The following is a 27861-nucleotide window of genomic DNA, read 5'->3' as shown; positions in this document are numbered from 1 at the left end:
GCTTCCACTCTTAACATCAATTCTTAGGTGACTGAACAGTCCAATACGAGAACCACAGACCCTGTCACAGGTGGGACAGATAATTGTTGAGGGAAAGGGTGGGTGGAACTGGTTTGCCACACGCTCTTTCTGCTGCTTGCACTTGATTTCTGCATGCTCTCGGCGATGAGACTCGAGGAGCTCAGCGCCCTCCCAAATGCACTTCCTCCACTTAGGGCGGTCTTTGGCCAGGAACTCCCAGGTGTCAGTGGGGATGTTGCACTTTATCAGGGAAGCTTTGAGGGTGTCCTTGTAACGTTTCCGCTGCCCACCTTTGGCTCATTTGCCGTGAAGGAGTTCCGAGTAGAGCGCTTGCTTTGGGAGTCTCGTGTCTGGCATGTGGACTATGTGGCCTGCCCAACGGAGCTGGTCAAGTGTGGTCAGTGCTTCAATGCTGGGGATGTTGCCTGGATGAGGACGCTAATGTTGGTGCGTCTGTCCTCCCAGGGGATTTGTAGGATCTTGCGGAGACATCGTTGGTGGTATTTCTCCAGCGACTTGAGGTGTCTACTGTACATGGTCCATGTTTCTGAGCCATACAGGAGGACAGGTATTACTGCAGCCCTGTAGACCATGAGCTTGGTGATAGTTTTGAGGGCCTAGTCTTCAAACACTCTTTTCCTCAGGCGGTCGAAGGCTGCACTGGAGGCGGTGTTGGATCTCATCGTCAATGCCTGCTCTTGTTGAGAGGAGGCTCCTGAGGTAAGGGAAGTGATCCATGTTCTCCAGGGGCGTGCCATGGATCTTGATGACTGGGGGGCAGTGCTGTGCAGCGAGGACAGGCTGGTGGAGGACCTTTGTCTTACTGATGTTTAGCGAAAGGCCTATGCTTTCAAACGCCTCAGTAAATACGTCGACTATGTCCTGGAGTTCAGCCTCAGAACGTGCGCAGACGCAGGCGTTGTTCGTGTACTGTAGCTCGATGACAGAGGTTGGGGTGGTCTTGGATCTGGCCTGGAGACAGATTGAACAGGTTCCCACTGATTCTGTAGTTTAGTTCCACTCTAGCAAGGAGCTTGTCAACTATGAGGTGGAGCATGGTAGCGAGGAAGATTGAGAAGAGGGTTGGGGCGGTGACACAGCCCTGCTTGACCCCGGTCTGGACATGGATTGGGTCTGTGATGGATCCGTTGGTAAGGATCACGGCCTGCATGTCGTCATGGAGCAGGCGGAGGATGGTGACATACTTTTGGGGGCATCTGAAGCGGAGGAGGATGCTCCATAGACCCTCGCGGTTGACAGTGTCAAAGGCCTTTGTAAGGTCGTAGAAGGCCATGTATAAGGGCTGGCGCTGTTTGCTGCATTTTTCCTGCAGCTGTCGCGCTGCAAAAATCATGTCCGTTGTGCCCCATAGGGGATGAAATCCATACTGTGACTCCGGGAGGAGCTCCTCGGCCACGGGGAGAAGGCGGAGGACTCTAGCGACAACTTTCCCAGTGGCTGATAGCAGGGAGATTCCTCTGTAGTTGCCGCAGTCGGACTTGTCCCCTTTTTTAAAGATGGTCACGAGCACTGCATCTCTAAGATCTCCCGGCATGCTCTCCTCCCTCCAGATGAGGGAGATGAGGTCATGCATTCGCGCCAACAGTGTCTCTCCGCCATGCTTCAGTGCCTCAGCAGGGATTCCATCCACTCCACCTAGCCTTGTTTTTTAGCTGTCTTATGGCTTTTCTTACCTCGTGCAGTGTTGGGGTCTCACTGAGGTGGTGGCGGGTAGCATGCTGCGGGATGGAGTTGAGAACACTCGAGTCAAAGGCATAGTCTCGATTGAGGAGATATTCGAAGTGCTCCTTCCAGCAGGCCCTAATGGCCTCAGTGTCCTTGATGAGTGTTTCCCCATTCTTGGCCTGCAGTGGGGTGGGACCTTGGGTGTTTGGACCGTAGATGGCCTTGACTGCGATGAAGAGTCCTCACACATCATAGCTGTTGGCCAGCTGCTGTATCTCCTGTGCTTTCTCCATCCACTACCTGTTCTTTAGGTCCCGGGTTTTTTGTTGGACCTCAGCCTTGAGCTGTCTGTAATGCTACTTTGCTGCTCCCAAGTTGGGTTTTTTGCTTAAGGCTCAGAAATGCTCTGCGCTTGTGATCTATAAGCTCTTGAATCTTCTGATCATTCTCATCAAACCAGTCCTGGTGTTTCCTGATTGAGTAACCGAGGGTCTCTCTGCAGGCACTGGTTATGGAGGCCTGGAGGGCAGACCAAGCGCTGTGGGCATTCTGTGTCTCGGGGTCATCAAGGCACGCCAGGTTAGCTGTGAGGCGCTGGCTGTATAGGGCTCTCTTAGCTTGGTTCTTAAGTGCCCCAGCATTGACTTTTTGCGGCACTGCTTCTACTGCCCCCTCCGTTTTGGGGCTATGTTGATGTCAATGATGGATTGGATTAGGCGGTGGTCCGTCCAGCAGTCATCAGCTCCTGTCATGGCGTGGGTGATGCCCACATCCTTGTGATTCCTGGCTCGGACGATGACCTGGTCGAGCAGGTGCCTGTGTTTGGAGCGAGGGTGTTGCCACGATGCCTTGTATTTGTCCCTCTGGCTGAACAAGGTGTTGGTGATGACAAGTTCATGTTCTGGACATTTTGTCAGGAGTAACATACCACTGGAGTTGGCTTTCCCTACCCCCCTCTCTGCCAATCCCGCCTCCCCAGAAGTCTGTGCCCTTGCCAACCCTGGCGTTGAAGTCACCATGGATGATCAGTTTGTCGCCCGTGGGGACGTGGGACAGGGATTTTTCGAGGTTGGAGTAAAAACCCTCTTTGGCCTCATCTGATGCATCGAGTGTTGGGGCGTACAAACTGATGACTGTGGCGCATTGGTTCTGGAATAGCGTGAGTTGAAGAGTCATGAGGCGTTCGTTAACCCCGCAGGGGGAATCTTTGAGGCGGTCGACCAGCTCGTTTTTGATGGTGAAGCTGACTCTGTGGAGACGGCATTATTCCTCTGGTTTTCCTTTTCAAAAGAAGGTGTAACCTCCACCTTGTTCCTTGAGCTGGCCTTCCCCTGCCCGCCAGGTCTCGCTTAGGGCGGCGATGTCGCTATCAAAGCGTCTTAAGTTCCCGGGCAACTATGGCGCTACGGCATTCCGGTCTGTCGCTGTTGGGGTTGTCCATGAGGGTCTTGACGTTACAGGTCCCAAACTTCATGTTAGAATAGTGGAAGATGCCTATGCATGAGTTCGTTTAACGTGGGGTGGTCGTTGCACACCAGCAACCACACGGGCTTAGCTGAGCGAGGTCTTGGTCCAGTGGCAAGGAGGTCCAGGACGACTGGAGACCAGGCACTGCTGTAAGGGGCTAGTTGCCTACAGCGAGATGTTGACCGCAGGCTCAGCGCTGGGTAGCGCCCCTGATGGTAGATGGTCCAAGGCTTGTTTGGGGGCAGGCATTGGGAGGGTCACTGGCCCACTGGGGTTCAGAGTGGGAGGACAGGGGGGTCACAGCCATGGTACTCACCATGTGCTGGAGGAGGAGAGGAGGCCAGGTCACCAGTGGAGAAGGAGAGGTCCAGTCATCGCCACAGGAGGGGGGGAGGCCAGCCAACCCGGTCGATGTTGAGAAGGAGGTCGCCTGTCACCGCAGGAGTTCCAGCCGTCGTGGAGGAGAGGCCCGTCTGCCGCTGTTGGAGGAGGAGGGGGGAGTTGATGGGAGGGTGGAGGCCCAATAGCCAGGCCCAACCACCCAGTCGCTGCAGGAGGCCCAGCCACCATCACCGATGGGTGGTGTGACTGGAAGCCTGAGGTAGGCCCGAAGTGGGACTCGCAGGGTTGGGATTAAGGTAGGGATTTACGTGTTTAAGACACCATTTTAGGGTCTATTAGGGCTAGGGAAAGTTTCGAGAGTGGGAGTGGGGAGGTTGAGGGTGAAAAAATTACCGAGGAATTGTTTGACAGGGGAGCTCCCTAGGGAACTGCCACCCCAGCGGCATATCATCATAGGCAGTCCCTCGGAATCGAGGAAGACTTGCTTCCACTCCTGAAGTGAGTTCTTTGGTGGCCGAACAGTCTAATACGAGAGCCACAGACCCTGTCACAGGTGGGACAGATATTCATCGGGGGAAGGGGGGGTGGGACTGATTTACCACATGCTCCTTCCGCTGCCTGCGCCTAACCTCTTCACGCTCGCAGCTTTGAGATTCGAAGAGCTCAACGCCCTCCCGGATGCACTTTCGCCACCTAGGGCGGTCTTCAACCAGGGTCTCCCAAGCGTCAGTGGTGATGTCGCACTTCACCAGGGAGGCTTTGAGGGTGTCCTTGTAACGTCTCCGCTGCCCACCTTTGGCTTGTTTGCCATGAAGAAGCTCCGCATAGAGCAATTGCTTAGGGAGTCTATGAACAATGGCAGAAAGATAAAGAGCACCCAGCCCAACCAGTCCGCCCCACACAACTACGAAACCCCTATCACCGCAACATTCTACACTCCTCCCCAACCAAAGCCATGTGATCTCCTGGGAGAGGCAAGAACCAGATAAAAACCCAGGCCAATTGGGGAAAAAAAATCTGGGAAAATTCTCAACCTCCTCTGTTCAGAATGAGAACAAACCCAGCCTATCCAATCTGACCTCATAGCTATGTTTCTCCATTCCAGCAGCATCCTAGTAAATCTCCTCTGCACCCTCTCTAGTGCAATCACGTCCTTCCTACAATACAGCGACCAGAACTGCATGCAGTACTCCAGTTGTAGCCTAACCAGAGTATTATACAATTTAAGCATAACCTCCCTGCTCTTGTATTCTATACCTCGGTTAATAAAGGCAAGCATTCCGTTTCCTTCTTAACCACCTTATTCACCAGGCCTGCTACTTTCAGGGATCTGTGGACAAGGTCCCTTTATTCATCTACACTTCTAAGTGGCCTACCACTTAATGTGTATACCCTTTCCTCATTAGCCCTCCCAAAGTATATTACCTCACATCTCCAAATTAACTTCCATTTGCCACTGCTCTGCCCACCTGACCAGCAGATTGATATCCTCCTTCATACTCCTCCTCGATAGCAGTATCTGCATTGCCCCTTTCCTTTGTGAAAACAGACGCAAAGTATTCATTAAGAACCATCCCAACATCTTCTGCCTTCTGCTCTCTCTTAGCATTCCAAAAATCCTTTTTAATTATAACTCTTAACTTTCTATATTCCTCCATGACTTTCCTCTTCATTATCAATCACACAGCCAATTTTAGTTTCATCTGCAAACTTCTTAATCATACCCCTATATTCAAATCTAGATCATTGATGTATACCACAAAAAGCAAGGGACCCAGTACTGAGCCCTGTGGAACCCCACTGGAAACATCCTTCCAGTCAAAAACATCCATCAACTGTTACCCTTTGCTTCCTACCTCTAAGCCAATTTTGGATCCATCTTGCCACTTTGCCCTGAATCCCATGGGCTTAACTTTCATGACCAGTCTACCATGTGGGACCTTATCAAAAGTTTTGCGAAAGTCCATATACACTACATCGTACACACTACCCTCATCCACCCTTCTGGTTACCTTCTCAAAAAAATTCAATCAGGTTAGTCAAACACGATCTTCCCTTAACAAATCCATGCTGACTGTCCCTAATTAATCCTTGCCTTTCCAAATGTAGACTTATGCTGTCTTTCAGGATTTTTTCCAATAATTTTCCCACCACTGAGATTAGGCTGACGGGCCTGTAATTACTCGGCCTATCATTTTTTCCCTTCTTAAATAAGGGTACCACATTAGCGGTCCTCCAGTCCTCCGGCACCATGCCCAAATCCAAATGATGCTCAAGGCCTCTGCTATTTCCTCTTTTACTTTGCTGAACAGCCTGGGATGCATTTCATCTGGGCCTGGGGACTTATCTACTTTCAAAGCTGCTAAACCCCTTAATAGCTCCTCTCTCACTATATTTATTTCATCCAGAGTTTCATACTCCTCCTCGATAGCAGTTTCTGCATTGCCCCTTTCCTTTGTGAAAACAGACGCAAAGTATTCTTTAAGAACCATACCAACATCTTCCGCCTTCTGCTCTCTCTTAGCATTCCAAATATCCTTTTTAATTTTACCTCTTAGCTTTCTATATTCCTCCAAAGAGTCTACAGTATTTAGCCGTCTGTATATGACATACACTTCCCTTTTTTTCTTTATCCTCCCCTGTAAGTCCCTAGACATCCAGGGTGTTCTCGAATTATTATTCCCACCCTTTTTCTTTAAGGGCACATGTTTGGCCTGAGCCTTCTAGATCGCCTCCTTGAATGCCTCCCACTGTTCCGACACTGATTTACCCAAAAGTAGCTGTTTCCAGTGCACTGTGGCCAAATCACTCCTCAACTTAGCAAAGTTAGCTTTTCCCCAATTTGGGACTTTTATTCCTGATCTATCCTTGTCCTTATCCATAACTGACTTGAAGCTGACTGAATTATGGTCACTGGCACCCAAGTGCTCTCCCACTAATACTCCTTCCACTGCCCAGTTTTATTCCCCAAAATTAAATCCAAAACTGCCCCTCTCGTGTTGGGCTTGTTACATACTGACTAAAAAGGTTCTCTTGAATGCATTTTAAGAATTCCGCACCCTCTATACCCTTCACACTATATTTGTCCCAATCAATATTAGGATAGTTAAAATCCCCTACTATTACTGTCCTATGGTTTTTGGACTTCACAGAAATGTGCTTACATATTTGATCCTCTAGCTCCCTCCCATTGTTTGGGGGTCTATAATACACACCCAGCAGTGTGATCGCCCCTTTTTTATTTTTCAGTTCAACCCATATAGCCTCATTTGATGATCCCTCTTACATATTATCCTTCCCCACCGTCGTAATAGTTTCTTTAATCAATACCGCGACAGCCCCCCCCCCCCGCCCTTTTTACCCCCCTCTGTCTTGTCTAAAAATCCTGTAACGAGGAATACTGATCTGCTAAACCTGCCCCTCTTTCAGCCATGTCTCTGTAATGGCTGTAATCTCATACTCCCAAGTGTCTACCTGTGCTCTTGGCTCATCTGCCTTATTCATAGAAACATAGAAAATAGGTGCAGGAATAGGCCATTCGGCCCTTCGAGCCTGCACCGCCATTCAATGAGTTCATGGCTGAACATGCAACCTCAGTACCCCATTCCTGCTTTTTCGCCATACCCCTTGATCCCCCTAGTAATAAGGACTACATCTAACTCCTTTTTGAATATATTTAGTGAATTGGCCTCAACAACTTTCTGTGGTAGAGAATTCCACAGGTTCACCACTCTCTGGGTGAAGAAGTTTCTCCTCATCTCGGTCCTAAATGGTGTGTGAGTGAGTGTCCGAGTGTGTATATGTGTGTGTGTTTGAATGTGTGTGTGTGTGAATGCGTGCGTGAGTGTGTGTGAGTGTGTGTATTTCTGTGTGTGTGTGTTTGTGAGTGAGTGAGTGAGTGTATGTGTGTGACTGTGAGTGTGTGTGTCTGAGTGTGTGTGCCTGAGTGTGTGTGTGGCTGTGTGTGTGTGAGTAAGAGTGTGTGAGTGTGTTCGTGTTCGCTATACTCTTTGCATTAAAGTATATACCATTTAGCACAGGAGGACCGCCTTGATTACTACTTACTAATCCTTGTTTCCTCTGTCTTACAGATTTGCTTTCTAAATTCTTGCTATCCAATTTCAGCTTTACTTCCTTCTCTATTGAATTTGTTCTCAGGTTCCCATCCCCGTGCCAAACTAGTTTAAACTCTCCCCAACAGCACGAGCAAAACTCCCTGCGAGGATATTAGTCTCGGCGCTGTTGAGGTGCAACCCGTCCAGTTTGTACAGGCCTCATCTCCCCCAGCAGCGGTCCCAATGCCTCAGGAATTTAAAGCCCTCCCTCCTACACCAACTCTCCAGCCAGGCATCTCTATCCTTCTATTCTTGTACTTATTAGCATGTGGCACTGGTAGTAACCCGCAGATTACTATCTTTGAGGTCCTATCCTTTAATTTTCTTCCTAGCTCCCTAATTCTTAAGCAAAGAATCCATGAAGCAAATACATTAGAGGTGGGAATGTCATTTTTATGCTGGATGGACGAGCTAGGATGGGTCAAATGGCTGCCTTTGTCTATCTCCTGATCATTTAAAAGCTATTCATGGAACACTAAGCATTTTGCTGCAAAGCAATAACTGGCACACATTAATGTCTTCAACCCGACTTTAAAAAGTGACACACGAGGGTGAATAAAAGCAATCTTTCCAAAATGTCAGTGTGTAATAACAGGAATGGAAATGTCAGAGCCTCCCAGTTGTGAAGATTATTTTTCAAATATTGCTTCTTACTCGACTGAAGTTGTGGTCGGGCAGTTTAATGTATGTGTTACGGTTTTACCAGCGAGCGTTCAGTCTTCCTCAGGATTCACAGTTCCAGTGTTCATATAGTTGAAATGCCTGCTCGAGTCTCGGTAACCGATTCACCTTGTTTGTTAAATTGTCTAATGATTATTGTTACACATCACTACAGGAAAACCAGTGTACACTTGTAGATACAATGCTCACTATTTGACACTGGTAACTGGGGAATGTATATACTATTAAGGACAGGTTAGATGCAGGAAGAATGTTCCCGATGTTGGGGAAGTCCAGAACCAGGGGTCACAGTCTAAGGATAACAGGTAAGCCATATAGGACCGAGATGAGGAGAAACTTTTTCACCCAGAGAGTTGTGAATCTGTGGAATTCTCTATCACAGAAAGTTGTTGAGTCCAGTTTGTTGGATATATTCAAAAGGGACTTAGATGTGGCCCTTACGGCTAAAGGGACCAAGGGGTATGGAGAGAAAGCAAGAATGGGGTACTGAAGTCGCATGATCAGCCATGATCATATTGAATGGTAGTGCAGGCTCGAAGGGCCAAATGGCCCATTCCTACACCTATTTTCTATGTTTCCATGTTTCTGTTAGCATGCTGTAAGGGATTTGAGTGTCTTCAGCAGACTGCTAGCAGATTAGTGCCTTCAACCTGACATTTTATCGGTCTCTCTGTGGTCTAGTCTTAACTGACATTCTGCTATCCTGCTTTAAAGGGTGTTGAAATTACCCAGGCTGAAACTCCTCACGGGTTGCGCCCACTTCTCCTATTGTTCGGTTAATGACAGAGACCGGGTTGTGCCGGGTCTCGCCAGTTCCTGGCAGTTCCTTAGCAAGGTGGCTTATTTCCCAAAGTAATCACTTTCACACTGCAGGATCATCCTCTTGACGACAATATAAACTCTGATCAATTATCAGACAAAAATTGACACCGAGCCACATAAGGAGATACGAGAACAGGTGACCAAAAGCTTGCTCAAAGAGGTAGGTTTTAAGGAGTGACTTAAAAGAGGAGAGAAAGGTGGAGAGGCTTAGCGAGGGAATTCCAGAGATTTAAGATCTAGGCAGCTGAAGGCACTGCTGCCGATGGTGGGCGATGGAAATGGGGGATGCGCAAGGGGCCAGAATTGGAGGAGTGCAGTGATCTCAGAGGGTTGTAGTGCTGGAGGCAGTTACAGACAGAGAGCCCAGCAAGCAATGCCATCCTCATCTAATTGCCTCAGGTATTAATTTCTCACACAGCTATTTACAATCTATATTAATGATTTGGATGAAGTGACCGAGTGTAATGTAGCTAAATTTGCTGACGATACAAAAATAGGTGGGAAGGCAAATTGTGAGGAGGACGCAAAGAATCTGCAAAGGGATATAGATAGGCTAAGTGAGTGGTAGGTTAAAAAAAAAAAGGAAGCAAATTATTATTTAAATGAGGAGAGATTACAAACTCTGTGTTACAGAGGGATCTGGAGATTCTTGTACATGAAACACAAGAAGTTAGCATGCAGGTACAGCAAGTAATAGGAAGGCAAAGGAATGTTGGCCATTATTGCAAGGGGGATGGAGTATAAAAGTAGGGAAGTCCTGTTACAACTGTACAGGGCATTGGTGAGAACACACCTGGGGTACTGTGTACAGTTTTGGTCTCCTTATTTAAGGAGGGATATACTTGCACTGGAGGCAGTTCAGAGAAGGATCACGAGGTTGATTCCTGAGATGAAGGGGTTGTCTTATGAAAAAAGTTAAGCAGATTAAGGCCTGTACTCATTGGAGTTTAGAAGAATGAGAGGTGATCTTATTGAAAGATATAAGATTCTAAGGAGGCTTGACAGGGTAGAATTAGAGAGGATGTTTCCCATCGTGGGGGAATCGAGAACTAGGGGTCATAGTTTCAGAATAAGGAGTCGCCCATTTAAAACAGAGATGAGGAGGAATTTTTTCTCTCAGAGGGTCATGAATCTTTGGAATTCTCTGTCCCAGAGAGCTGTGGAGGCTGGGTCATTGAAATATTTAAGGTGGAGATAGACAGATTTTTGAATGATAAAGGAGTCAAGGGTTATGCGGGGCGGGCAGGGAAGTACAGTTGAGGCCAAGATCAGTTCAGCCATAATCTTATTGAATGGCGGAGCAGGCTCGAGGGGCCAAATGGCCTATTCCTGCTCCTATTTCTTATGTTCTTATGAAGTGCCAAACTTATAAATACAACAGGAAAAATAGCCAGTCATTTCATGCTGAATTCTTCTGATCTAGAATTATACAGCACTGCAGGAGGTCATTCGGTCCATCGTGCCTGTGCCGACTCTTTGAAAGAGCTGTCCAGTTTGTCCCACTGCCCTGCTGTTCCCCGTAGCCCTGCAAACCTTTTCAACTCCAGAAACCTGAGCATATAATCCAGGCTGACATTCCAGTGCCATCTTTCAGATGCAAAGTTAAACCGAGGCCCCTTTTGCCCACTTGGGGACAAAAAAGATCCTACATCACTATTTTGACAAAGAGCAGGGGAGTTCTCACCAGTGTCCTGGCCAATATTTATTCCTCAACAAACAACAAAAACAGATTATCTGGTCATTATCACATTGTTGTTTGTGGGAGCTTGCTGTGTGCAAATTGACTAGCGCGTTCCTACATTACAGCAAAGATTACACTTCACAACATACTTCATTGGCTCTAAAGCACTTTGGGCATCCTGAGGTTGTAAAAGGTGCTATAGAAATGTAAGTTCTTTCATTTCTTTCTTTCTTTCTACATAATCAATTCATGTTTGAAAATTACTATTGAATCTGCTTTCATCACCCTTTCAGGCAGTGCGCTCCAGATCATAATAACTCGCTGCATTGTTCTTTTACCAATTACCTTCTGGTTACCAACCCTCTGGCCAGTGGAAATCATTTCTCTTTCTTTACTCTATCTAAACCCTTCATAATTTTGAACACCTTTTTTAAATGTCCCCGTAACTGTCACTGCTCTATGGAAAACGATCCTAGCCTTTCTGGTCTCTCCACATAACGGAAGTCCCCCACCCCTGGTATATTGCTGGGAAATCCCTCCTGCATCTTCTCCAAAGCTTTGGCATCCTTCCTAAACATAGAAACATAGAAAATAGGTGCAGGAGCAGGCCATTCGGCCCTTCGAGCCTGTACCGCCATTCAATAAGTTCATGGCTGATCATGCAACTTCAGTACCCCACTACCACTTTCTCTCCATACCCCCTGATCCCCTTAGCCGTAAGGGCCACATCTAACTCCCTCTTGAATATATCCAATGAACTGGACTCTACAACTTTCTGTGGTAGAGAATTCCACAAGTTCACCACTCTCTGGGTGAAAAAGTTTCTCCTCATCTCAGTCCTATATGGCTTACCCATTATCCTTAGACTGTGACTCCTGGTTCTGGACTTCCACAACATCGGGAACATTCTTCCTGCATCGAACCTGTCCAATCCCGCCATAATTTTATATGTTTCTATGAGATCCCGTCTCATGCTTCTAAATTCCAGTGAGTATAAGCCTAGCCGATCCAGTCTTTCTTCATATGTCAGTCCTGCCATCCCAGGAATTAGTCTGGTGAACCTTCACTGCACTCCCTCAATAGCAAGCATGTCCTTCCTCAGATTAGGAGACCAAAACTGCACACAATACTCAAGATGTGGTCTCACCAAGGCCCTGTACAACTGCAGTAAGACCGCCCTGTTCCTATACTCAAATCCTCTTGCTATGAAGGCCAGCATGCCATTTGCTTTCTTTACTGCCTGCTGTACCTGCATGCCTACCTTCAGCGGCTGATGTACCATGACACCCAGGTCTTTTTGCACCTCCCCTTTTACTAATCTGTCACCATTCAGATAATAATCTGCCTTCCTGTTTTTGCCACCAAAGTGGAAAACCTCACAGTTATCCACATTATACTGCATCTGCCATGCATTTTCCCATTCACCTAACCTGTCCAAGTCATCCTGCAGCCTCTTAGCATCCTCCTCACAGCTCACACTGCTACCCAGCTTAGTGTTATCTGCAAACTTGGAGATATTACATTCAATTCCTTCGTCTTAATCATTAATGTATATTGTAAATAGCTGGGGTCCCAGCACTGAACCTTGCGGCACCCCACTAGTCACTGCCTGCCATTCTGAAAAGGACCCGTTTATTCCCACTCTTTGCTTCCTGTCTGCCAACCAGTTCTCTATCCACGTCAATACATTACCCCCAGTACGATGTGCCTTAATTTTGCACACCAATCTCTTGTGTGGGACCTTGTCAAAAGCCTTTTGAAAGTCCAAATACACTACATCCACTGGTTTTCTCTTATCCACTCTACTAGTTACATCTTTAAAAACTGTGGTGCTCAGATTTGGACATAATGGGGGTAATTTTTCAGGGGGTCAGTGGGTGTATTTGGCGATGGACCGGTAGGACCCCGCTGTCAACCTGCCGTGAAGCGCATTTCCAAGATGTCGGGTCTGTCAGTGCTGAACAGACCCGACACGCAGTGGCAGGGAAGGTATTTCAGTTCATTATGACCCGGTAACATCCCATTAAGAAGTATTTTGAGCTCACCTAAATAATTTACCAGGTCACCCACGGGGTCCACACTGCTCGGGGATCACGTCAGGTAAGGGAGTCAGGAGTTGAATGGCCATGGAATCATCTCTTGTTTGACAGCTGCAAATGTGCTATAAAAGCTCCCATCTCACATCGGTTCTTTTTCCAAGCTCAGAAGCTTATGCTTACAGCATTTTGAAGACAGATTGAGCTTTATTCAGGTTGCAGGTTTTTGAAGTTATCTCTCTATCCAGTGTCACCTCATTGGAACAACCTCTCTCACCATTGACAGATCGCTTCTGTCATCTCAAGTTCACCTGCCATCTATTACATCAGCATCAGTGCCCTTGAAACTATCTCACCTTGATCCTCAGAGTCCTACCACGATCAGCTCCAACAGCAGCAGCACCAATAACAACACTAAGCTCCTCCACAATCAACTGATGCTGCACAAGATAGAGGGTATCAGCACCCGACCACATTGTTGTCCTGGGATGGCCTCACCATGACCAGATTTACTTCACTGACGCTTCACACCCTGGCTGCCACAAGATGCGCCAGGTTGGAACTAACCCACACCAGCTCCATAAAGCATCGCTACAATACCCAAGCCATTCTTTTCACACTCATCACCATTGCAGGGGGTACCGTTTTGTCTCACCATTCACTGCAACTCACTAAGCCACTTCCAAAGGTTCATACAGATCTGTCCAAGAACGCAAAGTGTTTAAAATAAAGGTTTCAATGTTTGACAGCATATGATCAGAAACTTTACATGAGCACACAAGTGCCCTTGTTGGTTCGTTGGTATGATTGGACTAGGATGAGGGCGAGTGTGAGGGGTGGCTATTTAGATGGGGTTGTGATAATGTAGATAGAGAGGGATGGGTGGAGGTGCAAGGTAAGTTGGTGTGAGTAAGGATGTGCAGGGTAGGGAAGGCAGAGTGATGGGGATGTAATAAGTGACATAGCAGGATGAGGTTGAGTGTGGCTTTGCAGTAACGGTTCGTGATCTACTGAGATAATTGAAAGGTTTGCACCACTGCAAGTCCTCCTGACGAGATCCCTGCTTGTGCCCTCCTGTGCAATATGCAACCAGGCTGCATTGGTCTCCTGGAGAGGTCTATTCCGCCCATGGGAATGGAAGAGAACTTCCAACTGATGCCTAACCAGGTTTAGCATAACTTCTTTGCTTTTGTATTTTGTGCCTCTATTTATCGAGCCAAAGATCCTGTATGCTAAGCAATGAAATGCTTTCATTGAGCATCTGAATGTGAAACGTGGGATATTTTAATGATGGAAGAAGCAGAAGGATTAATTTTCAGTCTTAGTTTTAGATTTCTCAGCATGGTATATTTGTCAAGACGCTTCCACAGCATAGGCAGAGTGAGTCCCATAATATAGTGGGAGAATGTAAGTGTGACAGGTCTGACAACATTTCAATTAAATTTACTTTCTTTGCAAACTAACTGGTTGGACTTTGCTCAGTAACAACCTACAATTAACTCTTTTTTTTTCAAACCACCGACCCCTCAACTATTTCTTCTGCCACATCATATGACAGCCAGTTTCATTCTCTGGTTGCGAAAAGCAAGATGCATCACATTATAACAAGACTGCAAAGCAGCTGAAGCTGTGCCTAAGGGGACAATATATATGGTAAAGCAGAAATGCCCCAGAGTGACTGTCAATCATTTCTAGGTTGGTGCTAAAGAAGGTTTTTTTATTGCATGCCTTCTGCCATTTTATTAATTCTTTCTCCTCCTTGCATTCGTGTAGTATCGCTTTATTCCCCAAAACCTAAACCTGTCGAACTTCCTGCCACCCTCGGTACTTCTTCAGATGTTTAAAACTCAGGCTTGGTATCATGTGACAGCAATATCGCGACGTCTCTTCTCTTATACTCTCTCCATTGTAGGACTTGGCCTGCTGATATTACTTGGCACACTTCAAAAAATACATCATAAATCCTGGAGATTATTTTACAAGCACTCAGTTCAATAACTGTTTATAAGGAAAACTATGCAGAGCATAAACCAGATATTCTGACTGATTTTCAGCTCGTGCAACCCCAATCCAACATTCATACCTTTCTCACTCTCACTCTCATTTTCTCACATTCGCTCACTCTCTCACACTCACATTCTTTCACTCTCCACTTTCACTCTCATTCTTTCTCACACTCTCATTCTTTCTTGCACTCTTGCTCACTCTCACTTCACATACATGCGCATAATTATGCTTCAATCTTCAATATATTTTTAAATGGTAGACAGACACAATATGCAATCAATGAATTTCAGTAGCAGAGTCAGTGCATACATATTATTACAGCATTAACCAAAAGGCATTCACATCACTCCCTTGATTAAAGTGAATCTAACAAGTGGCAGTACACATCTCAACATAGGTTCTCAAAACAAATTTATTGTGAAGATATTTAAAGCTTTACAGCAAAGGTTAATTGTGGAAATAAGTAGTTAGGGTGCTTGCATATCAGGCTGGGCTCCTGGGTTCTGGGTGACATGGCTGCGGAGGATGGTGGTGCGACTGTCTAATTATGATGCTCCCAGAGTGGGGCCGGCTTGATGGACCAGATGGTCTTTTCCTGCCCGTCATTTTTGAATGTTCATAGTTATTAGTTTCATTAATTAGAGGGAGCTGTTAAGCCTATTTGGTTCCCTAATGGTGAGTGTAAGGGGGTGGTCTCTATGAGGGGGTCAGGTTCCCTTCTGACCAACTTGAGCGGTTCGAATCGCTCCCACTCCCTTGGGTTCTCGATTCTGGATTTATTTGGGGGATGTGACAAAGTGCAAAGGACACTGGTTTGATGCAAAAGAACTTTGATTTTATTATAGTCAAGAAATTACAAACTTATAATTACTCTAATAAGAAAGTACAATGTCAAAACTTATTCAAACTTATTAAAAAACAATACCTTACACACTCAGGGGGTGTTACAATAGCTTATAATGACTCTAATAGAGAACAACACATTACATTCAAAGGGGGTTACAGTAGAATTACATGTCCCACCTCCCAATACCTAATTCTAGCTAGGTTGGACTCCAGGGCATTCAGGGACTATGCTTACCAATCCTTTTGCCAGTTAGCGGTAGATCGCGGTTTTGGGGTTTGCTGGATGCGGTAGGGTCTGCTTGCCGTACCCCGAATGTCGGAGAAGACTTCTTGCTGCGCAATCTTCTGTTGGGTTGAGTCCGCTGATGCGGTAAGGCGCGTTTTGGATCTATGGGGTAAGTACCCGGTTTTCTTCATTAGAACTAGGTTTCTACAATTTTTTAGGTAATGTTTTACCCATTGGTAGGTCAGGATTAGATTGTAGAGTGGAAACTTTTCGATTCTTCGGGTTTTCCCCATTGGAGTTTTGTTTCGAGTTTGGTCGATCATGGTGGGTTTTCGTTGATACCACGTTGGTTGTGGTCGGTTGCTGCCACGATGGTGGTGTTCTTCCTTCCTTCAGGACTTCAAAACTTCGAGGCTGGAGAAGTTAGTTTACAACTGTCGCGTTGGTTTCTCTCCTTGTCTTGATGACACTAATGTAGTGTGGTACTAGTCTGTCATTTGAGGTAGTAGCAACCTTGTAGCTACTTAACAACCGAACCGCTGTTGAAAACAGGGGCCAGTTATACGGTTTGTGTGGTTCTAATCTTGGCGCCAAATCTGTTCAGAATTCTTTGTTTAAATTTGGCGGGCTTGGCTCTTCTTTGTAATATTTTGGCGGGCTCGTTAAAAGTTAATATGTCTCAGGTGGGCTGATGTTCGAAAACTGTTTCCTGATGGAAATATTAGTTTGGTAATTGCAATGTCCTTTTGTGCTTAGTTTTTTGCATGCAGGCTGGATTGGGCCTCTTTGTGATGTATATGCTGAAATGGTTTTCCAGACTCATGTTGATGGGTAGCTATCTCTGGGTCATGTTGTAATGTTAATGTCTCTTGTAGATAAAGATTCTCAAATACCCATTTCTCCAGACAGGTTAACTTTAGTCCTCACACCCAGGTAGTCTCACTTAATCAGGTTGTCTCCTGTTAGTTCCTTAGGCCCGCCCACAGCCTTGAATTTGTCTTTTAAAATCCAAAATTCGATTAAAGTTCGTAGTTTCTTCCATAAGCACTTTATGGTTCCAAACATTTCGGTAGGTAGTCCCAAATTAAATTTCATTTCGAATGAGCCCAAACACTGGGGGGGTTCTTGTGAATTTTGCACCCCCCTTCATGAATGTACATTAACTGACTCTTCCACTACAGTTTATTGATTGCCTATTGTGTACATATGTCGTGCTTTTTAATTTAAAGAACGACTTTTAATATGCAACTATGTGCATCTGGATTATGATGTGTGAATATTCGAAGAATTGTGCAAGTTGAAAAATAGTCAGGACATCTGGTTTGAGTTCTGCATATAGTTAGCAGTTAGTGATGATTAATCTAAGTGCTCTTAGACTAAATGCTAGAATTTATGACGTGACTTTTTTTTCAATGGTGTCGAGTGCTATTCTGTTCAATGGGGCTTGGAGTCCACATGCAGTGATGGACTGGAAAATTCTAAATCTCACTAATAGGGAACATGCAAGTTGCTTCGGCAATTTATTTTTGGAGCAGATTTTGAATAAACTCCTTTAATTTTGTATTACTTATTCTCACGCCTACTTTCAAACTCTTGGCCAAAATGCCCATGCCCTTGTAACTGCGAGTGTCTGGTTCATGGTATTGCAGTCACTAATCTCGTAAATTGGGTCATTTTTTCAGATTAAAAATCTATCAGTTATGACAGTGTTGTCAATGCCGTCCAAATCCTCGGTAATGGAGTGTGCCACAAGCCGCATGCCTGAGCCATTCACTGACAGTAAAAAACAAAGCATGAGGAATGCATTAAGCTGCATCTGTTGCTGGGATCTCCGTGAATGACCAATTGACATTTATATATTCTTCTCCTCTCTGTTATCCTTACTTTCTTTACTTTGTTTCTCTTTCTCTGACATGCCATACAACGATGTTTCTTTTGATTGGAATACAACCAAACTCTCATTCATCATGTCCTGATTGTTGTACGTACAGGGAAGGGAAATTATTTCTGATGTGAAGTCTGAAGTGAATTGCTTGCTTGTAAGACTTATCTTAATTAAGACGGGGTTTAGCCTGTAAGATTTATCTACACTTTACAGAGTTCAGACTTGTGAGTCAAAACATAACACGCAGACTCAGTATGTTTCTTCACTCACCCTTATCCAGGGGTTAACTTTACTTAGAATAATTAAAAGAAATACAAGCAATTAACAATAGTATCAAATGCACAATAATTTCTCATTATTAGTCTACACCAACCTGTCCCATTAAAGTCCCTTATAAGTTAAAATTGCCTATCCCCTAAGTGATTAATAGAAAGCAAAGACACTCACAGAGGGTTAATTCCAGCCATGGTCAACAATTGGAAATTAACTCCCTGATTCCATTAGCAACTGACCAGGTTAGCAATTATCTTGACTGCAGCCTTTGACCTCGCATGTTACAGCCATTTTATACTGTATTTCTGGATGTCTGACCACCGTGTACGCATTTGTCGTCTTCTTCTTAGACAGTCCCTCGGAGTCAAGAATGACTTGCTTCCACACTAAAAATGAGTTGTCAGGTGACTGAAGAGTCTGATGCAGGACCTACAGTCTCTGGCACAGGTGGGGCAGACGGTGGTTGAAGGGACGTTGGTTGAAGGGATGCAATTGTCTAGGTTCAAAACATAGAGGCACTCATGATGAATAGGTCTTTCATTCTCTTATCTCCTGGACAGTCTTTTTCCACAGTTCCTAGACAAGTGTTTTGCAGCTGTGAGGTGTTAAAACTCATGAGAAAGTCTTTTGAATTTGCACAGCATTTTGGGTCATTAAAAATAGTCAAGCCAGGTTCAGCCATTTTGGAGCAGTTTGCAAGCACAGTTATTAGCAGAAAATGAGACGAGAAAAAATGCTTTAGCCTTATATGTTGTCTTAATTTTGAAAATGTTTCCTATGGTTGTTCAATAATCCTTCCATGAGGGGCTCCTCCATAGAGCCAAGGAGGTAGACATTTCCTCTACAAAGTTGTGCATTGTTCAGAAAGCATCCGGTCACTGCCACTGACTAGCTCCATAGCTGGCCTTTTTGTACACGAGGCAGGAGCCATTTTTCATGTTGAACAGTCCCTGTCGAATGGCATTGAATTTAGTGAATTCATAAGTAAGATTAATCTGTACACGTTCAGGCACTTTTCAAATGGAGTAACTAGAACAAGCTTGGCAAAAATTGTCGTGGTAATTCTTCTTCCACATTGAGGCAAGTCTTTTTCTTGGACTATGTTGCCCCTTCATTAAGGATTGGTAAATAAAATTGGGAGGCACTTTCAAAAAAATGGTGCAGACAGAAGAAGCAAGTAATACTTCACATCAAAAGTACTTGCTTCCACCGCGATCTTCCTCTTTAATCTTCAATTCGACGACTCCTGATCCAGCAACATGACATTTCCATTGGTCCAGTTATCTTGAGCCTATCAATTATCTGCACACTGGTATTTAGTGCACACCACCATGGTGTAATAACTCCATTCATTTGCAACCCAAATTCCAAGTGACCTTAAAAGATTTGTACAAGGTTAGATTTACGTTACAGATACAATTGGCCCAGTGCAGTTAAATGCAGAGTCAGGTATGGGAACAGGAAGATAATTAACCAATCTTCAATCTTCATCAACCAATTTAGCTTGCCCAACTTGGCCAATCATATTGATACTGGTTCCAAACTCTCAAAGCACTTCTTCTACTTCCTTTCCCCTTCTTGCTTTGGAGCCAAGCATCAATTCCCAGAAACCATTCCTGAGCCTGATAGTCCATTCAGTTTCCCTGTGAATACTTCAACTGGACTAGAAGCCCAGTTATTAGTGACGTTCAGTTTGTGGTCTCTGGACTATTATTGCCATCTCTTTGTCTTCCCTCCTCCTTCCCACCTTGTTTTAGACAGACCAGTTTACAAGTATCCATCTTGCTGATTTTCCACATGATTTGCAAACTTGAATCACTCGGGATCTTCTCCAGGCCCTTTCTTTCTACCTAGCTCTCTCACTCACAGTCACGCACTCAACATGACAACCTGGTGGTGTATTGCATTGCCACTCATACTTACCCTTGCCATTACGTGCTTCCCCTTGTCCCTCTCCACTTTGTCTCGGCCCATTAGATGACTCAGCATTCCAGTGACACAGATTGTAGGGAAGAACCACCCAGAAGATACACTGTCACTCACTTTTGCTCTTCCAAACACCAGCAGTACACACAGTGCATGGGGTGAATCGTGCCTTTTCTTTCCTCTTCATGAGGACAGATTGAGCTCACTTGATTTTTGTTCACAGCTTAATGATCTACAACCTATCTGAGACCTTCTTCATCTCCAAGCCTCTGCCTCTTTATTTTTTGCAAACTAGCGGAGCAGCTTCTGGACAATGCTCGGGGTAATTAGGGGATGTACAGTTTTAGAAAATTGGGAGCTTTATACCGTGAAACTCACAAATGTGTTTTTCTGCTGTTGAGGTGGAAATGTTTGGTGTGTCATATTCGGGCCACACGATTTAACTGCTGTAAACATGTATCCTAAAGTAATGTGAAGGTTAACTGCTGTTACAAAAATGCTGAGGCCAATTAGTGGCTATTTGCTCTGCTTTGAAAGCGTCTTTGTAGGTTGGCTCATAAATCCTTGGGTTCTCCCACAAATTTAATTTGTGACATAAATTTTTACAAGTGGTATCTGATGTGTGCCGTGTTTCAAAGCTTATTGTAATGCTGACTTGTGTACCCCAGTGTTGCTAATCGTGAGTCACAGGTTTTTAAATCATGCATGTTATACCAAGTTGTTTTTGGAGCATCAAGTTTTATCCTGTCGTTTAGGATCACTAGAAGAGGGATCCTGGGATCTGGGCCCATTGGAGGCAGTTCTGGGATCAGGAAGGTGGTTCTTGGAGTGAGTGAGATGTTCTAGACTGGTGGGTTGGAATCTAGGGCGAAGGCAAGGTCTGGGCAAATTGGGGAGACAGAGTTTGGCAGTACTGGAGGGTTGATGGGGGTCTGGCAGTATTGGGAGTACATGACCTGATAACCGTGTAGGGAATAAGGGGCGGTGGGTTCTGGCGAATGGGCTTGAGTTGCCTTTATTCCCTCAGACACATTCTCACCCCCCCACAAGTAATGCTCCTACTTATCAGCCTCCTCTTCTTTCCAAGAACACCCTCACTTCTTTTCTCATCATCAGTCAGTTGCTGCCAAGTCCCCTGGACCTGATGGCCTACATCTTAGGGTTCTAAAAGTGGTGGCTGTAGAGATAGTGCATACATTGGTTGTCATCTTCTAAAATTCATCAACCGGTTTCATTAAAGGGACCATGCGCAAATTAATTTTTACATTTGTGCTGTCAGTGTTCTACATCATTAAGGTGCTGCAAACACTGACAAGCGCTGCACAAAGGTGCTTATGGAGGGAGTCACAGCACGCAGGGAGGTTCTCTTCCTTTCAAATGGGCGGAAAAGACCTCCTCAGGAGATTAACACAACTTGGTTGCACATTGCACAATAGGGCACAGCAGGGATGTTGTCAGGAGGACCTGGTTGCAGTGGCGCAAACCTTTCAATGATCTCAGTAGATCATGAAACATTACTGCATAGCCACATTCAACCTCATCCTGCTGTGTCACTCATCACATCCCCATCACTCTGCCTTCCCTACCCTACTCCTGCACATTGTTACTGACACCAACCTTGCATCTCCAGCCATCCCTCTCTGTCTACATTATCACTTCCCCATCTCACTAGCCACCCCTCACATTCACCCACATCCTAGTCCTATCATACCAACTAACAACACACAAGGTAGGCACTTGTATGTTTTAGCCGATGTTCATGTGAATTTCTGTTAATGTGCTGTCAAACATTGAGATCTTTATTTTCAACACTTTGCGTTCTTGCACAGATTTGTGTGCACCTTTGGACGTGGCTTAGTGAGTTGCAGTGAATGGTGAGACATAACGGTATCCCCCATAATGGTGAAGAGTGTGAAAGGAATGGGTTGGGCATTGTAGGGATGCTTTATGGTGTTGGTGTGGGGTGGTATCAACCTGGCGCATCATGTGGCAGCCAAGGTGTACAGCGTCAAGTGAAGTAAATGTGGCCATGATGAGGCCATCCCTGGCGTCCCGGGCAACAATGTGGTCGGGTGCTGATGCCCTCTGATGTAATAGATGGCAGGTGAAGTTGAGATGACAGAAGCAATCTGTCAATGGTGAGAGAGATGGTTCCAATGAGGTGACACTGGATAGAAAGTTTGCTCCAAACATTCACAGCCTGCATAAAGCTCAATCTGTCTTCCAAATGCAGCAAGCAACAGCTTCTGTGCTTGGAAAGTGAACAGCTGTGAGATGGGAGCTTCTATAGCACATTTGAAGCTGTCAAGTAATGAGATGATTCCATGGGCCATTCAACTCCCGCCCTGTTTACCTGACGTGATCCCCGAGCAGCGTGGACTCTGTGGCTGTCCTGGTAAACTCTGAAGGTGAGCTGAAAATAGTTCTTAATCCTCTGCTAACATGTTCATAATTGCCTCCCCCGCCTTTGCATGTCAGGTCTGGTCAGCGCTGATGGACTCAACATTTGGGAAAGAAGCACGGTGGCGGGTTGACAGCGGAGTCCCGAGCCGCTGTCAAAAAAATATATTTTCCCAACTGATCCAACACCGATCACGCCCGCTGACGCTCCACAAAATTCCCCCCAAAGAGGGTATAGACAGGTTAAGTGAGTGGGAAATAAGGTGGCAGGTGGAGTATAATGTGGGGAAATGTGAGGTTATTTACTTTGGTCGGTAGAATAGAAAAACAGAATATTTTTACAAGGTGAGAAACTATTAAATGTTGGTGATCAGAGAGATTTAGGTGACCTCGTACAGGAACCACAGAAAGTTAGCATGCAGGTGCAACAAGCAATTAGGAAGGCAAATGGCATGTTGGCCTTTATTGCAAGGGGGTACAAGAGTAAGGATGTCTTACTGCAATTGTATAGAGCTTTGGTCGACCATAGCTGGAGTACTGTGTATAGTTTTGGTCCCTTATCTGAGGAAGGACATACTTACCATAGAGGCAGTGCAATGAAGGTTCACTAGATTGATCCCTAGCATGAGAGGGTTGTCCTATGAGAGAGATTGAGCAGATTGGGCCATAATATTCTCTGGAGTTTAGAATAAGAGGTGATTGCATTGACAGGCTAGAAGCTGAGAGGTTGTTTCCCCTGGCTTGTGAGTCTAGAACTAGGGGGCATAGTCTCAGGATAAGAGGTCGACCATATAAGACTGAGATGAGGAGGAATTTCTTCCCTCAGAGTGTTGTGAGTATTTAGAATTCTTTAACCCAAAGGGCTGTGGATGCTGAGTCGATGAGTATATTCAAGGCTGAGATAGATAGATTTTTGGAGTCTGGGGGAATCAAGGGATATGGAGATAGGGCGGGAAAATGGACATGAGGTTAAAGATCAGCCATGATCTTATTGACTGGTGGAGCAGGCTCGAGGGGCTGTATAGCCTACTCCTGCTCCTAATTCTTATGTTCGAATGTCTGCGTTTCTTTCTTTGCACATGTCTAGCCCAAATTTTCCTCTCAGTGTATTTGCAAGGCTCATTGTTATTTTGACATTGATTGGAAAACTTGGGCCTCTCTCTATCTCTGTGGTAAAAAAAATTAAACACTAACCAATAGTTCAAGTATGATAATTTACCTAAAATCGCTTTTTAAAACTCCAGCTAGTTTCAAATCATTCAAAAAAACAAAGAAAGGCAAAATTCCTGTTACTCATTTCCGCTTGCATTGCTGGTGAGTGAGAGTGGGAGCCATCATTTTTAATAAGTAGAGATGATAACATTGCAAAGATGCTTTCTTACAATTTCAGAACCTTTCAATTGAGTTGCGTCATCCCAGGAAGGATGGGTGACACGTGTACTCCTTGAATGTTGTTGGAATAGCTAAACATGAAGCTGAAAGAGACCAAGATGTTAGTGAGCTCAACGCTCAACATGTCCAGCCAATGCAGGCCAGCGAATCAACAGAATGCTGAACTGTAGAGCAGAATACAAGTCAGAGCGAGTCATTTTGCAACTGTGCAGTTCTTCACACCCAGAGCACATTTTCAGTACAGTGTCCAGTTCTGGTGAACAAGGACAAAGGGGTCATAAAAAAATAAGAAATAGGAGCAGGAGTAGGCCATTCGGCCCCTCGAGCCTGCTCCACCATTCAATAAGATCATGGCTGATCTGATCTTGGCCTCAACTCCACTTCCCTGCCTGTTCCCCATAACACTTCACTCCCTTATCATTCAAAAATCTGTTTATCTCCACCTTAAATATAATCAATATTCTCTGCCCCAGCCTCCACAGCTCTCTGGGGCAGAGAATTCCAGATTTACAACCCTCGGATTGAAGAAATTCCTCCTCAACTCTGTTTTACATGAGCCACCCCTTATTCTGAAACTATGCCCCCAAGTTCTAGATTCCCCCACGAGGGAAAACATCCTCTCTGCATCTACCCTGTCAAGCCCCCTCAGAATCTTATATGGGACATTTCAGTGCTGGAGGGAGTGCAGGGGGAAACACAATGCAGATCCCTGGAGCTGGAGGTCTAAGTGGTGAAGAGAGACTGGACAAGCTTCTGGTTCTCAGCCTTGAAAGGAAGGGAATGAGCACAGATCTTACAGAGAGAGATAAGATGATAAACAATCTGGAAAACAATAATCTGGAGAATTAATTTTAATTTATTTGCGAGAGGGCATCCGGGCACAGGTTCAAACTTGTAAAAAGGCAAATTTAGGACGGGTATCAGGAAAGTCTTCTTCATATGCTGGCCGCTACATGGAATAAACAGCAGGCGCAAAAACCTCAAAACCATTTTAAGAAACAACTGAATGCTGTGACGTGGGTTGGGGGCTTGGTATACAGAGTCTTTCTCGAAGAATTCCAGGTGAATGAATATGGACCGTGGAATATAAAGCTCCACCTAGTGGAGTACTGCTCCACCTAGTGGTCTACTGTGGTAATACGTCGACTATGTCCTGGAGTTCAGCCTCTGTATGTGCACAGACGCAGGCGTCGTCTGCATACTGTAGCTCGACGACAGAGGTTGGGACGGTCCTGGACCTGGCCTGGAGACGGCAAAGGTTGAACAGCTTCCCACTGGTTCTGTAGTTTAGTTCCACTCCAGCGGGGAGCTTGTTGACTGTGAGGTGGAGCATGGCAGCAAGGAAGATTGAGAAGAGGGTTGGGGCGATGATGCAGCTCTGTTTGACCCCGGACGTGGATTGGATCTGTAATGGATCTGTTGCTAAGGATCACGACTATCTGTCCCACCTGTGACAGGGACTGTGGTTTTCGTATTGAACTGTTCAGCCACCTAAGGACTCATTCTAAGAGTGGAAGCAAGTCTTCCTCGATTCCGAGGGACTGCCTATGACGATGATTGTAAAGTCCTTACTCTATAGCATGAAACCACATGAGACACATTCTGGGAACAAAGTCACTCTGTGACCTTAACTCTTTATTCACAGGACTCCAAGTGAAGATCCTGCGTGGGACCTCCCTTTTTATACCTGTGTGATCAGGTAAGGAGTGTCTCCCACAAGTTCACCCCTTGTGGTCAAGGTGTGCATCTAGGTTGAGTGTATACAGTACTACAGTGGTGTTACATTGTGGTTACATACATGACATCAACTTCCCCCACAAAGTCTTATTGGGATCATAGATTTAGTCTTTCAGGTGGTCTGCGCTCCCTTGTGGAGCGCCACAGCTGGGGCTCTGGTTGTTAGACACTGATGTGAGTGTCTGTCACCTGTGGTGATTCCGGCCTGTCCGGGCTGGCCGCAGGGACTGTACATTCTTCTGAATGCTCTTGTTGCTTGTTCACTGGTGGTGTTGTGAGCTCCATCTCATGGTCTTCTTCAGGTTCCTTCATGTCGATGCTGAACTGTTTTTTTACTTGGCCCAAGTGTTTACGGCATATTTGACCATTGTTGAGTTTTACCACGATGACCCTATTCCCCTCTTTGTCAATTACAGTGCCCTCAAGCTATTTGGGCCCCATGGCATGATTGAGGACGAATACAGGGATCATTTATTTCTATATATCTCCCCCTCGCATTACGGTCATGGTACTCGTTTTGTGACTTGCGCTTGCCCTCAACTATGTCGGTCAGGACTGGGTGAATGAGGGACAACTGAGTTTTGAGTGTCCGTTTCATTAGTAGCTCTGCGGGCGAGACCCCGTGAGCGAGTGCGGTCGGGATCTATAGGCCAGCAGGAGACGCGATAGGCAGCATTGTAGGGAGGGTCCTTGAATCCTGAACATACCTTCCTTAATGATTTGGACCACACGGCCATTGGAGGCCGGCTTGAATGGAGCAGTCCTGACGTGGTTGATGCCATTACCCGACATAAACTCGGAATTCGTAGCTTGTGAAACATGGGTCATTATCACTAACCAGGATGTCTGGCAAGCCGTGAGTTGCAACGATCGCACGGAGGCTTTCCACGGTGGTGGATGACGTGCATGAATTCAGAATGATGCACTCGATCCATTTCGAGTACGCATCTATCACAATAAGGAACATCTTACCCATGAACGGGCCCGCGTAGTCAACATGAAGCCTGCCAGTGGAAGCCTGCTGAGCGCGTCAGCACAATTTTCAGTGCCGGGCCGGTGCCGGATGGAGTAGTCATAAGCAACCAGTGTGAGAGCCCATCGCTGTATGCGAGCTGATGCGTTGGCATTGACTGCCTTGCTGTCAGATAACAGGGATGTTAATGGCTTATGGTCCGTCTTAACTCAAACTTCCTACTAAAGAGGTACTGATGCATTTTTTTTACACCATAGACACTTGCAAGCACTTCCTTCTCGACCATGCCATATCCCCGTTCTGCTTGAGAGAGTGACCTGGAGGCAAAAACCACGGGTTGTAATTGACCCTCAGCATTGCCCTGCTGCAGCAAGCACCCAACCCCATAGGACGATGCATCACATGTCAGAACCAATTTTTTACAGGGGTCGTACAGGATCAACAACTTGTTTGAACAAAGTAGGTTTCGCGCCCGATCAATAGCCCGTTCTGGAAGTCCCCCCAAAACCAATCGCAACCCTTATGCAGGAGCACGTGTAGCAGCTTCAACAACGTGCTCAAGTTTGGCAGAAAGTTCCCGAAATAGTTCAGCAGTCCCAGGAATGAACGCAACTCTGATGTGTTGCAGGGCCTGGACGCTTGTTGAATCGCCTCTGTTTTGGATTCGGTGGGCCGAATCACATCTGCAGCAACCCTCCTGCCCAGAAACTCAATCTCAGGGGCTAAAAACACACATTTAGACTCCTTGAGTCGCAGGCCTACCCGGTCCAGTCAGCGTAGCACCTCCTCCAGGTTGTGGAGGTGTTCCTCGGTGTCTCGACCCATGATGAGGATGTCGTCCTGGAATACAATTGTTCCAGGAATGGATTTAAGCAGGCTTTCCATATTTCATTGAAAAATCGCGGCCGCTGATCGAATGCCAAATGGGCACCTGTTATAAACGAACAGTCCCTTGTGCGTGGTGATGGTGGTCAGTAGTTTGGAATCGTCGGCCAGTTCCTGGGTCATATAGGCTGAAGTGAGGTCCAACTTGGTGAACAGCTTGCTGCCTGCCAGTGTGGCGAAGAGGTCCTCCGCTCTCGGGAGCGGGTATTGATTTTGTAGTGACACCCGATTGATGGTGGCCTTGTAGTCACCACAGATCCTGACAGAGCCATCCGCTTTTAGGACGGGAACGAAGGGGCTCGCCCAGTCGCTGAATTCAACAAGCGAGATGATGCCCTCTCTCAACAGCTGGTCCAATTTGCTCTCAATCTTTTCCCGCATTACATACGGCACTGCTTTGTGGTGCACTAGCCTAGTGTCCGGGGTGATGTATATCACTACTTTAGTGCCTTTGAAAGTC

The 27861-nt window shown here is 45.8% G+C and overlaps 1 protein-coding gene and 1 long non-coding RNA gene across 2 annotated transcripts in view; one reads left to right on the top strand and one right to left on the bottom strand.

Annotated features, from left to right (window-relative positions):
- Positions 1-27861, top strand: part of cntn1b (contactin 1b) — a 1027096-nt gene that overhangs the window by 176680 nt on the left and 822555 nt on the right. The window lies entirely within an intron of this gene.
- The window catches only part of LOC139280875 (uncharacterized), a 137430-nt gene that overhangs the window by 61780 nt on the left and 47789 nt on the right, over positions 1-27861 (bottom strand). The gene's annotated exons all lie outside the window — the stretch shown is intronic.

Source organism: Pristiophorus japonicus, chromosome 15 (assembly GCF_044704955.1).
Source record: "Pristiophorus japonicus isolate sPriJap1 chromosome 15, sPriJap1.hap1, whole genome shotgun sequence".
Lineage (NCBI taxonomy): Eukaryota > Metazoa > Chordata > Chondrichthyes > Pristiophoridae > Pristiophorus > Pristiophorus japonicus.
Note: the sequence above shows the minus strand (reverse complement) of the source record. Positions and strands in the feature narration are given on the sequence as shown.